Raw genomic sequence first — 12,073 nt, 5'->3', positions numbered from 1 at the left:
TCCAGTATTTAGACAGAGAAAACAAGATAAATCCCGGGCAACATGGATTCAGAAGTGGTAGATCGTGTTTATCACAGATCCTGACACACTTCGAACACATGCTAAGGGACCTAACTGAAAATAGAGAAGGTGATGTAATATACCTAGACTTTGCAAAAGCTTTTGACAAAGTAGATCACTGTATTCTATTACATAAGATTAAAGACCTTGGAATCGGGGGAAAAGTTGGAAGATGGATTTACAACTTCTTAATAAATCGTAAACAAAAAGTACAAATTAATGGGTTTTACTCGAAAGAAACGACTATTATGAGTGGGGTGCCACAAGGGACCGTTCCTGGGCCATTGTTATTCCTTATTATGATTGGTGACATTGATAATGGTGTGAAACACTCGAGAGTAACATCATTTGCAGATGATACAAGAATAAGTATACCCATAGATATACTAGATAATGAAAACAAACTTAACTACTACATACCATCTGTAAGTGGGCATATAATAATAATATGAAATTCAATGCAGATCAATTTGAAATCATAAGATATAGTCCAACTGGAAATTTAAGAGCAGGATCATATTTTGTCGAAGGTGTGGAGACTGAGGAGAAAAAAAGTAGTAAAAGATCTAGGACTCTATATGAGTAATGACATGAGTTTCAGTTACCATACAGAGCAGATTGTCAACAAGGAAAAGTTATGAGTGGATGGGTAATGAGGACTTTTAACACAAGAGACCCAGAACGCCTTTTACCACTACGGAAAACATTAGTGACCCCAAGATTAGAATACCAGTGCCAAGTATGGAGCCCAAATCTTACAAAAGATATAATGTTGATAGAACAAGTCTAAAGAATCTTTACACGCAAGTTGGATAATATGATGGGTCTAAACTATTGGGAAAGATTTTTAAAAAATGATAATAATAAGACTGTACTCACTACAAAGGCGGAGAGATACTTCATTATATATGTGTGGAAATTATTGAAAACTTAACACCAAACTCAATACCTGTTGAAGGAGGGGGAATTAAGATAAGTTAAATGAATGGTAACAGTAGTCAGAACGTAAAGTTAAAGTATATGATTATATGAAATATGTAAACATTAATTCCCCAGGCAAAAACATGCTTGAAGAAAAATGCAAAAACAAAGTTTCCTAATAAACGGACCTAAATTGTTTAATAGCATATCGAAGGATATAAGAAACCTAAATCAGTGCAGTGTTGAAGTGTTTAAAAGAAAACTAGATAAATGGCTACATTCTGTACTAGATGAACCACCGTGTGGTAGTGAAAGAACGAGGGCTGAATCAAATTCCATCCCTTATCAAATTCAGTTGCTTGCAACTGACAAAAAACGGGCGGTCCCCCAAGATGGGCCTGGCATGAGCCACTAACAGGGCTCATGCTGTAACTACCACCAAGTAACCAAGTAAGTAACACCATGACCTGTAATATATTAATTCTGACGCGAGATATGTTCCATGTTCGCCAAACTTTATTACTTGTGTTAAGTAGTTATCTTATCTAGTGCATATACCTTTAATATAGGATGTTACAAGAGATACATTACTTTCCATGATCACTTCATAAGTTCCCACAACACATCTACCCGTTCTCACCACCCGCATTTCCTTCTCCAGAGGCATTGTGTCTGTGCATGCGCCTGATGGTATCATTGCCACTACTAATATGTCCGTTGAGATCTCCGCCAACAATATATCTTTCACTTTCTTTGGCCTTTTCCATTTCTTCTTGTAATTCCAACCAAAAATGTTTCTTTTCCTCATCTGTGCAATTGGTTTGTGGTGCATATTGGTCATTTTTTCTGTACACTTCCGTTACCAAGTTTTTTTTAATTTCTTTTGGTAAAATTTTTCCAAAGCCATTTCTCCCTTCTTTATTTGGTCCTCCATATACAAGTTTATAGCCATCTCCTAGTTCCCCTGCCTTGTTTCCAGACCATCTTGCTTCCTGTACACACATGACGTCCACCCTTCGGCTTTTCATTAGGTCAGCTAAAGCTCGGCCTTATCTAGTCATGGTCCCTACATTTAACGTCCCAATTCTCAATTTTTGAGATAACTTCTTCGGCCGCACCCATTTATGATGCGGTAGCCCTCGCTGGTCCACAGAGTTATGGCGATTTAGCTGCGGCTCGCTTACGGGCGACGTCCTAGCATTATCTTCCATTTGTATAAGGCTTATTTCATAGAAAGTTTTGCCATTTGTTTATGTTTTTCCTGACTCCAACCCTCGCTATTTATCCGGGCTTGGAACCTGCACTGAGTTGGTCTTATATATACTGTATATAATAATAATAATAATAATAATGATAATAATAATAAATCTTAGGATCAATGTTGCCGGAAGAAACATCCTTTTTCTCAGCCTTGAGATAACTAAAACTTTCTTCGGTGTAAAACAGAAACAATCTTCAAAAACTTCTTTATTAAAATTTGGAACCAAACGTTTCGAGCGTTCATACACTCATCTTTAGTGGACTTAACTGTAAAAATGGATTTAAAATTATCCTTCAATAATAAGTACAAAAAAATGTAACATATTTACATGTTAATGGTGGTGATTGTCATCGGAGCAAACAAGAGTTACAAGATTGAATAATTATCATATCAAGTAATGTTACATGAACAATTGTTATATCATACAAAAGAAAATGTTACAAGGGCAAATATTGTACAAGGGTTATATTCAAAATTTAATTAAATAATTTCAGTAATGGTCGAGAACACTTATATACAATGGTCGTGAAACAACAAGTTATATAGTTAAAGGTTGAAATTACAATTAAATGTTACAAAACCTTTTACAAAACATTAAAGCAATCCTATGACTTTAAAATAAATGTAATGACTAAGCAATATCACAGAGAAATTGATAAAACCGATAGGTGAAAACGTGTGACTAGGGCCCAAGCGTCCGAGTGACAGAAGCCGGTTGGACAAAAAGTCTTAAAACATGAAAGTTACTTCTTAATACCTTCAAATGTTATATATAAAGGTACAAGAACACTGCATAAGACAATTTGAGTAACTGGGAATAATACTAACCAAAAAAGACAAAGCAGAACAATGAGAAATACAGGAGTTTAACGTCCATGTCTAGACCTCAACGAGGCAGTGGAGCGTCTGGGCGTTCCGAGAGACAAACAAAATCCTATCGGAATGCGAAAAAGAGAAAATGGGATAATGGAATACTATTTTAAAATTTCAATATCAGTAGAAGATGAATATTCATTGAGATTTGGTTTTAATTTCCAAATCCAAAGGCTTTCCAGTATATTCAAATCATAATCTGTATGTGCTGAGTCTAGAATTTCAAAAGAGTCATAGTCAAATGAGTGACTGTTTGTTGAAGAATGGCTCCTTATTGAGGACTTTGTTGGGTTTGATAATCTTAAGTTGTTATTCCTAAAAGAAAAACTTTATGTTTTTCGATACGCATAAACAAATTGCGAGAAGTTTTTCCTACATAAGTAGCGTTACAGCTATTACAGGTGAATTTATAGACGACAGAAGAACGTAAAGATTTAGGAATTTTGTCCTTGAATTTGAATAAACTGCCAATGGTTAAGGAAGAAGTATAAATGACCTTTAATTTAACAGTGGAGTAACTATAATGGACAATCCTTGTTAATTTTCTTTCCAAATTATGACTAAATGAACCAAGATATGGAAGTTTAATATAAAGAATATCTTTGAGTACTGTAGGAGTGGTCATGGGTATCATTAATTTATTCAACGTTCTTTTTACAAAGTTATGTATGAAATTCAGGGGGAACCCATTTTTTCCAAGAATATCCAAAATATGAGTAATTTCATTAAGGAAGATCAAAAAGTTCTTTGAAATCTTGTATGCTCTATATACGCAAATACAAATAAGATTACTCTTATATTTCAGAGGTATGTAAGAATCAAATTTAGTAGTTAATCCTGTATAAGTTGGTTTTATGTAGATTGACGAGGTAAAACAGTTATTTTCACGAGAAATTTTAACATCCAAAAAAGGGAGGCTCCCATTTTTTTCCACATGAGAGAATTTTATATTAGGGTGTTTAGCATTCAAGTAATCAAGAAATCTAGTGATACTGTCTCTGGATTTGAAAAGCAGTAATGTGTCATCAACATATCTAAAATAGTGGCAAGGTTTAAAACTTTCGGGGCAGTTATTAAGCCAAATACTTTCAAAATGACATATAAAAATGTTAGCAAGAGTTGGACCTAAAGGGCTACCCATTGCAACTCCTTCAATTTGTTTGTGCAATTTACCATTAAAATAAAACAAAATGTCCTTAGTGACTATGTCAAGAAGTTTTTCCTTGAAGTTTAATTTATCTAATCCCTGGATTTCAAATTTGTCTTTAAAAAGAGTCCATAATAATTGACAAGGTTTCGTCGAGAGGGACATTAGTGAAAAGGTTGGTGACGTCAAAACTCGCTAATACAAATGCATCAGCATTACTAATATTCATTAAATCATTCAAAAAAGTGAAGGTATTCTGAATGGTGTAACTATTGATAGTGAGACTTTTTAGAATAGGAATGAAAAATTTTGACACGTTATGATTTATAGTTCCAATGGCAGAGAGGATAGGCTTCAAGGGGACATTAGCTTTGTGAATCTTTGGGAGTCCATATAGAATACCAGGTCTAGAGCCCGAGGTGAAAAGGGAGGAGTACGTTGAGTCATCTATAATGTGCTCTTTCTTTAGTTTTCTAAGCAAGGAATTTAGTCTATCTTCATTTTTAATAATCAGAGATTTGTTATTCAATTCAATAAACTTAGTTTTATCATCCAGAATATCTTAAATTTTCTTAATATAGTCTACTTGATTTAATAAAACAATACCCTGTCCCTTGTCTGGTTTCGAGATGATGACGTCCCTATTTCCACCTAATTCCTCTAGGAGTCGAAGGTCTGAATCTGTTATGCCATCATCAATTTTTTCCTTTTGGTAGGAATAGTAAAGAGAGAATGCAAGGTTTTTTATGACTGATTTAATATGATTTCCAGTTTCGGGAAAAAATATTGGAAGGCTTATGATGACTTAAAGATCGGAATAATTTTTCAAAAGATAAAAAGAAATTAGAGAACTTAAGTTTCAGAGGAGGCATACCAAATTTCAGACCTTTGGCTAGTAAACATCCTTTTTCTCAGCCTTGAGATAACTACAACTTTCTTCGGTGTAGAAAACAGAAACAATCTTGAAAAACTTCTTTATTAAAATTTCGAACCAAATGTTTCGAGCGTTCATACACTCATCTTCAGTGGATTTAATCGTAAAAAAGGATTTAAAATTATCCTTCAATAATAAGATATATATGTGTGTGTATATATATATATGTACAATGTATATTTATATATATATATATATATATATATATATATATACATATATATACACATATATGCATATACATATGTACACATATGTGTATATATGTATATATGCAAAAATATATGCACACACACATATATATATATATATATATATATATATATATATATATATATATATATATGCATATATGTATATATACAAATACATGTTTACATATATATACACACAATATGTATACATTTATACATATATTTATGTGTGTATATGTATAGAGATATACAGATAGATAGATTTATATACACACATAAATGTATACATGTATAAATTATTATGTGTATATATAATTAAATAAATAAATATATATATACATATATATACATATATATATATGTATTTATATGTATATATATATATATATATATATATATATATATACACACACATATACATATGTGTGTGTGTGTGATATTTATATATATTTATAAATGTATGTAGATGTATGTGTGTGTGGGGGGGGGGGGGTGGAGGGATAGAGATAGAGAGGTGGAGAGAGAGAGAGAAAGTGTGTGTTAGAATAATTAAAGATTATGATAGAATAAGAATGCATATAATTTTATATCTACTGTTTATACCTCAGAAGAATACCTCATGTTTAATTTAGTTACCCCCGAAATGAATGTTTTCTTTTATATACGCCACCCTACGGCAATATTTACAAGTGTAATGTAAACAACCCTCTTCTCTCCACGGACTTCTCCCCGAATACACGCATATACGCAGTAGCTGTGTTTCTCTGATCCCCACATCAATTATCTGTACATTGACAAGCCAAACTTCCTTATTTCACGCATAGAAGATGACATCTTCCACCACCTCAACAGGTTATGGGCCCAGAATTAAGGAATTTGATGGTAATGCAGATAATTATGATTTGTGGGAAGAAAAATTCACAGGGGCTCTCCGAGTTCTGAAACTACATCTTGCTTTTGATAAGTATGCAAGCAAACGCCCAAATGATTATGATTTGGAAGAGGCCAAGGAAACAATCTATGCACACTTAACAGGTTGTCTTGACAGAACGTCACTTGGCATGATAAAGCGTGAAGCGAGGGGAGATGGAGTGAAAGCATTGACATTGCTACGAAAACACTACCTAAGAGAAACACAACACAGATTGTTTGCTCTATGGAGATCATTCATAAACAAAAGGATGGATGATGTCAGTGTTACAGCATATCTTACGTCTATAGATGCTGTTCTCAGGGAAATAGATGAACACAATATTGATGGTATTTTAGTAGTACGAACACTGGATGGACTTCCAAAGAAGTACGAAAATGTTGATGTAGCTAACCAGCGTAATCCTCCATACCAGTACAGTGAATTAAAGATAGCATTGTTAAGTCAAGAGGATCGTCTGAAGGATACTTCTAGCACAGAGTGTCATGAATGTCAACAACAACAGTACAGTGAAACAGAAGAAATGTTTCAAGTGTGGTGAACCAGGCCATTTTGCATCAAAATAGAGCAAAGGAAGTAAGTTCCAGAGAGTGAACAATCCTCAAAATGCTAGAAACTGGTGTGACTTTCATAAATCTAGAACTCACAGTAACAGTGAATGTAGAGTGAAGAATCCTAAGAAGAATAGTAATTCAGTAAACTCAGTAAATGACAAAAGTGAAGAACAAAATCAAGTGTATTCTTTTCATGCAACACACTCATCAAGGTTTCATACTGTTGGGGAGACCAACACTGAGCTGTATGATTGTGGAAAACAGAATGTAGCTAGCTTAGAAGAAGGCTTCTTAATGATTGACAGTGGCTGCACTTCACATATTGAGAAAACTGAACCAAAGTTAGTGATATTTCAAGAATCCTTTGAGCCACAAAAACATTACATAGAGCTGCAGACGGCCAAAGACAACAAGGAACAGTGAAAGGAGTCGGTGATGTGAAAGACTTCATACAGGATCAAGACGGAAACTCACGAAGCATTCTACTAAAAGATGCATTATACATACCAGGATTCAAACTAGCTATCATGTCAGTTTGGATGGCTATCAAGAGTGGACATACTGTTACTTTCTCACCTGAAGGCAGTACTCTAACTACCAAGGATGGCAGGATATTCGACACTGTGGAGAAAAACAAGTTATTCTATCTACGTAGAGGTAAGCCACACACTGGTTCTCAGATAGATAGATTTAACAAAGTCCATGTAGGGGAAGCCAAACACACCCTAGAGGAGTGACAAAATCCTAGGTCATTGCAATGTGGCTGATGTGTAAAAACTTGAAGCAAATGTTGACAGAATGCATATAATAAGGAAAGATAAGTTCAACTGTACCACATGCACACTAGGTAAGATGACACAGTATAGGAGTAAAGAACCTGACAAAAAGGCCCAACAGCCTTTAGATTTAGTCCACTGTGATGTAGTTGGTCCTGTAAACCCACCAGCACGAGGAGGTTACAGGTACAGCATCTCATTTATTGATGACTACTCCGGAGCTCTTAGAATTTACCTAATTAAAAGTAAGAGTGATACTGTGACAGCTATGAAGAGATACCTTGCAGAAACAGCACCATATGGGAAAATTAAACGCCTAAGATGTGACCACGGAACAGAGTTTACGAACAAGGAGTTCAGAACACTCTTAACGGAGAACAAGATTAGACAAGAGTTCTCTGCACCTTATTCACCACATCAGAATGGCACAGTTGAGAGATCACACAGGTCAATATTTGACATGGCTCGCTGTTTGCTGATTGAGTCAAAATTACCTAAGGATATGTGGAGTTATGCTGTGAAGACTGCCTGTTACATCAGGAATAGGTGCTATAACTCCAGGACTCAAAAGACCCCAGTAGAAATGCTTACTGGAAGACGGCCAAACATAAGCAAAATGAATATCTTTGGAACAAGATGTTTTGCATATGAACAAGAGAGTAAGAAACTAGATCCAAGGAGTAAGGAGGGAGTATTTGTGGGCTATGATGATCAAAGTCCAGCCTACTTGATATACTTTCCTGATACTCAGACTATAAGAAAGGTAAGAATAGTCAAATTTGTGGATAACTCATCTTGCAAGACAGAATCCTCAAGTGCCGAGCAAAGCTTGAGTGACGACTACATTTTGGTGGAGACGAGGCTCCAGCAAAAACTACTTCAAGCGGCCCAAGATGAGACGCCAGCTGACGCTGATGGGGACAGGAAATGTCCAGTTAAAGACCAAGAAGGAATACCAGTGGATGAAGATACAGAAAGAAGATACCCATCCAGAGAAAGAAAGAAACCCTCAAGGTTAGATGACTATGTTACAGATGATCAGGACGACAGTATCTCCAGCGTGACACATACTAGCCTTATACATCACTGCTATCGAATGTCACATGACCCAATACCAGTCACCTACCAAGAAGCTATAGCATCTCCAAAGGGACATCAATGGAAGAAAGCCATGAATGAGGAGATTGCTTCACTACAGGACAACACCACCTATGAACTCACTTCACTACCGAAGAATCGCACAGCAGTGGGTGGAAGATGGGTGTATCAAGTGAAACCTGGACCTAACAGTAAAAGAAAATTCTACAGGCAAAGATTACATTGAAGTGAATCAAACTATATACTTGGAAAAGACTTTAGACAGACTTAGAATGTCAGATTGTCATGTAAGAAACACATGTGAATTAAGTATTGTTAACACTTCTACTGTAGAATCAGATGTATTGGCTGATGCAACTCTTTACAGATAGTTGGTAGCCTTATATATATGACAGGTACCAGACCAGACATATGCCATTCAGGAGGCAAAGTTCTTAAAACAAATAATGTATGATCTATTTGGATTTAAGATTAAGTCAGTAGATTTAGGAGTTGACAACCAAGGTGCTATTAACCTAGCCAAAAACCCCATAAATTACCAAAGGTCAAAACATATTGACATTCGTTACCATTTCATTAGAGATGAAGTGAAGATGGGTAATGTGAACTTATTCTTTGTACCTACCAGAGAGAATCCAGCTGATATATTTACCAAACCTGTATCTCAGAAGAAGTTAAAAGATTTTAAGTTTATCAGGGGATAGATTCTCTCATACATTATAACCAATCTTTAATTAAGAGGGGGTGTTAGAATAATTAAAGATTATGATAGAATAAGAATGCATATAATTTTATATCTACTGTTTATACCTCAGAAGAATACCTCATGTTTAATTTAGTTACCCCCGAAATGAATGTTTTCTTTTATATACGCCACCCTACGGCAATATTTACAAGTGTAATGTAAACAACCCTCTTCTCTCCACGGACTTCTCCCCGAATACACGCATATACGCAGTAGCTGTGTTTCTCTGATCCCCACATCAATTATCTGTACATTGACAAGCCAAACTTCCTTATTTCACGCATAGAAGATGACATCTTCCACCACCTCAACAGTGTGCATGTATGGGTGTGTGGGTGGATGAGTGTGTGCGTGTATGTATAGACACAGACACACAGGTACACAGACTTACTCACACAATTTCACACGCTATTGCTCGTACATTTTTTTCAGGTTTTTATGTCTGACAGAGCGTACTTAGTAGATCAATGATTAAAAACAACGAAGAGGCTCATTCTACTTTGGATTTAGAGAGTGAAGTTAAATGAATGGTAACAGTAGTCAGGAACGTAAAGTTAAAGTATATGACTATATGAAATATGTAAATATTAAATCTATATGTATGATACATTAAAGATACGCATATATGAACAGTGTTTACACACAAAATATGGAAGATTTATATATAAACACACGATTCCTCTCATCCCGTTTGTGTTGATGGAGCTTAGACTGAATTACCAATCGCGCGTTCGTGAAATGGTTGTCAATTTTTTAACAAGGAACAACCACAACAACTGATTCATACCAAAATTGAACTATCATTTGTTAGTTCTACCTATGACTGTAGTTTCTCTTATGAATTTGTCGTTTGGACACTTTTGCGTTCTAGAATACCACTTTCGTGACTTGCAGCCGTATTCTATAACGTTTTCTGCGTGTCGTGGCCATGTCATGTTCATGTTATGTCCATGTCGTGTTCATGTAACGAAGGCGGTATTCTAGGACGCAAAAGCGCGGCACGTTCGCGTCAACTGCTTCAGGTTTACCAACCGTTCCAAAGTTAACCCACTTATTAATTAACCACATCGACATGTTTCGGATGAATGGGGAAGCAAACCACTGTCCCGGTTACACGACAAATTCATAAGAGAAACTACAATCATAGGTAGCACTAAAAATCCATAAGATAATTCAATTTTGGTATGAATCAGTCCGTTGTACTTGTTCCTAGTTAAAGAAAAAAATTGACAACCAATTCACGAACAGCGCTGTTGGTAATTCACTCTACGCTCGATCAAAACAAACGGATGTGAGAGGACCGTGTGTTTATGAACAGATCTCCTTATTTTTATCTTTGTATATACTGTACATATATGCGCATTTTTAATATATCATGCATATAGATTTAATGGATACATATTTCATATAATTATATGCTTTAATTTTACGTCCCTGACTACTTTTACCATTCATTTAACTTCACTCTCCTTCGAAAAGTCCGCCAAAAGGTAAACAAACTCAAAATCAGCAGAGAATCCATGTTTTCCTAAAAGAGTTTGTAATCCGTGTCTAGGACAATGATGCCTAATATAACCAATATAGGTATTACTTTTCAAACGTAGTATGCTCATATGAAGTATTGGTAAGAAAAAGTACAGTAAAAATATTATTTTTTTCACTCGTGTAACTATCGTGACAAGCCTACCCCCTTGCCACGGAGTTTCCACGATTGTTCCAATACTTTACACGCATTTGCCACGAATTTGCCACGCTTTTGCCGCGAACCCGCGCTTCTAGAATAAGAATCGCGGCATGTTCATGTCATGTACACGGCGCGCTTAGGGACTTAGAATATGGCTGATAGACACATGGACATAACATTGCTACGCAGAAAATATCCTAGAATACGGCTGTTTATTAAATAATTCGCCCTTCAGGAAATTATGTATATAAGAAATACATTTCAGACCAAAAAGTTACCAGGCTATAATGAAACAAAAATTCTCGAAAATGCTGTTGTATTTGCTCTGTTTATCCTAACTCATAAAATAGAATGTTACATGATATTTCATTCCATGGGCTGGTGGTCCATGACTTGGATCGAGTTATGAACCACTGCTCAGGACGAGTAAGAAATAGGTACATCGAGTCGTGATCACAGGCTATTTTTAGAATATGTAAAGGGAGTACAACAATGTGGTGCATTTAACAAGAGGTTAGCCAGACGGAAATTTGTTATGCATCTTGACAATTCTTAGTCATCAGATTATTCTGCACTTATCAACGAGTTTGCCCCCAAAGTTGTAACAAAGGAAAGCTTGCTGGTCAAATGTGTGATGGAAGTTTATTTTTCATCCTGGTCTGACATCAAAATAGGGAGGAAATCTCACTATTACCAAGTCACACTCTTCGAGACAGCCACATCAAGTGGTCCAAAGGAATCTGGACTTTGATAAAATAAACTTGAAATAAAGGTAGTGGGGAAAATACTAAACGTCAAGTAATTATTTATATAATATATTTTGATGATACTGCTAGAGCTGGTAGGCCCCAGAGGCATATGCATTACAGGCTTTATTATTTTAAATTTATAAAAG

General features: G+C 35.5%; 1 protein-coding gene and 2 pseudogenes across 2 annotated transcripts in view; 1 reads left to right on the top strand and 2 right to left on the bottom strand.

The window, feature by feature from the left end:
- Positions 1 to 3,107: 3,107 nt before the first annotated feature.
- LOC147471859 (uncharacterized) lies at positions 3,108 to 4,452 on the bottom strand (annotated as a pseudogene).
- A 1,482-nt stretch (positions 4,453 to 5,934) lies between these two features.
- Positions 5,935 to 7,298, top strand: LOC147471858 (uncharacterized; annotated as a pseudogene). Its single transcript, XR_015191032.1, has one exon. The product of XR_015191032.1 is annotated as an uncharacterized LOC147471858 (transcript).
- A 4,679-nt stretch (positions 7,299 to 11,977) lies between these two features.
- LOC122264445 (uncharacterized) overlaps positions 11,978 to 12,073 on the bottom strand; it is a 6,234-nt gene continuing 6,138 nt past the window's right edge. Inside the window, exon 2 of the mRNA XM_043033342.2 lies at positions 11,978 to 12,073. This exon is cut by the window's right edge and continues 2,335 nt beyond it. The gene's annotated coding sequence lies outside the window, so the exon portion shown is untranslated.

This window comes from Penaeus japonicus, unplaced genomic scaffold, assembly GCF_977035675.1.
Source record: "Penaeus japonicus unplaced genomic scaffold, GWHDUDI00000001_assembly GWHDUDI00000005, whole genome shotgun sequence".
In the NCBI taxonomy this organism is placed as follows: domain Eukaryota; kingdom Metazoa; phylum Arthropoda; class Malacostraca; order Decapoda; family Penaeidae; genus Penaeus; species Penaeus japonicus.
The sequence above is the reverse complement of the archived record's forward strand: the minus strand, read 5'-3'. Positions and strand labels throughout refer to the sequence as shown.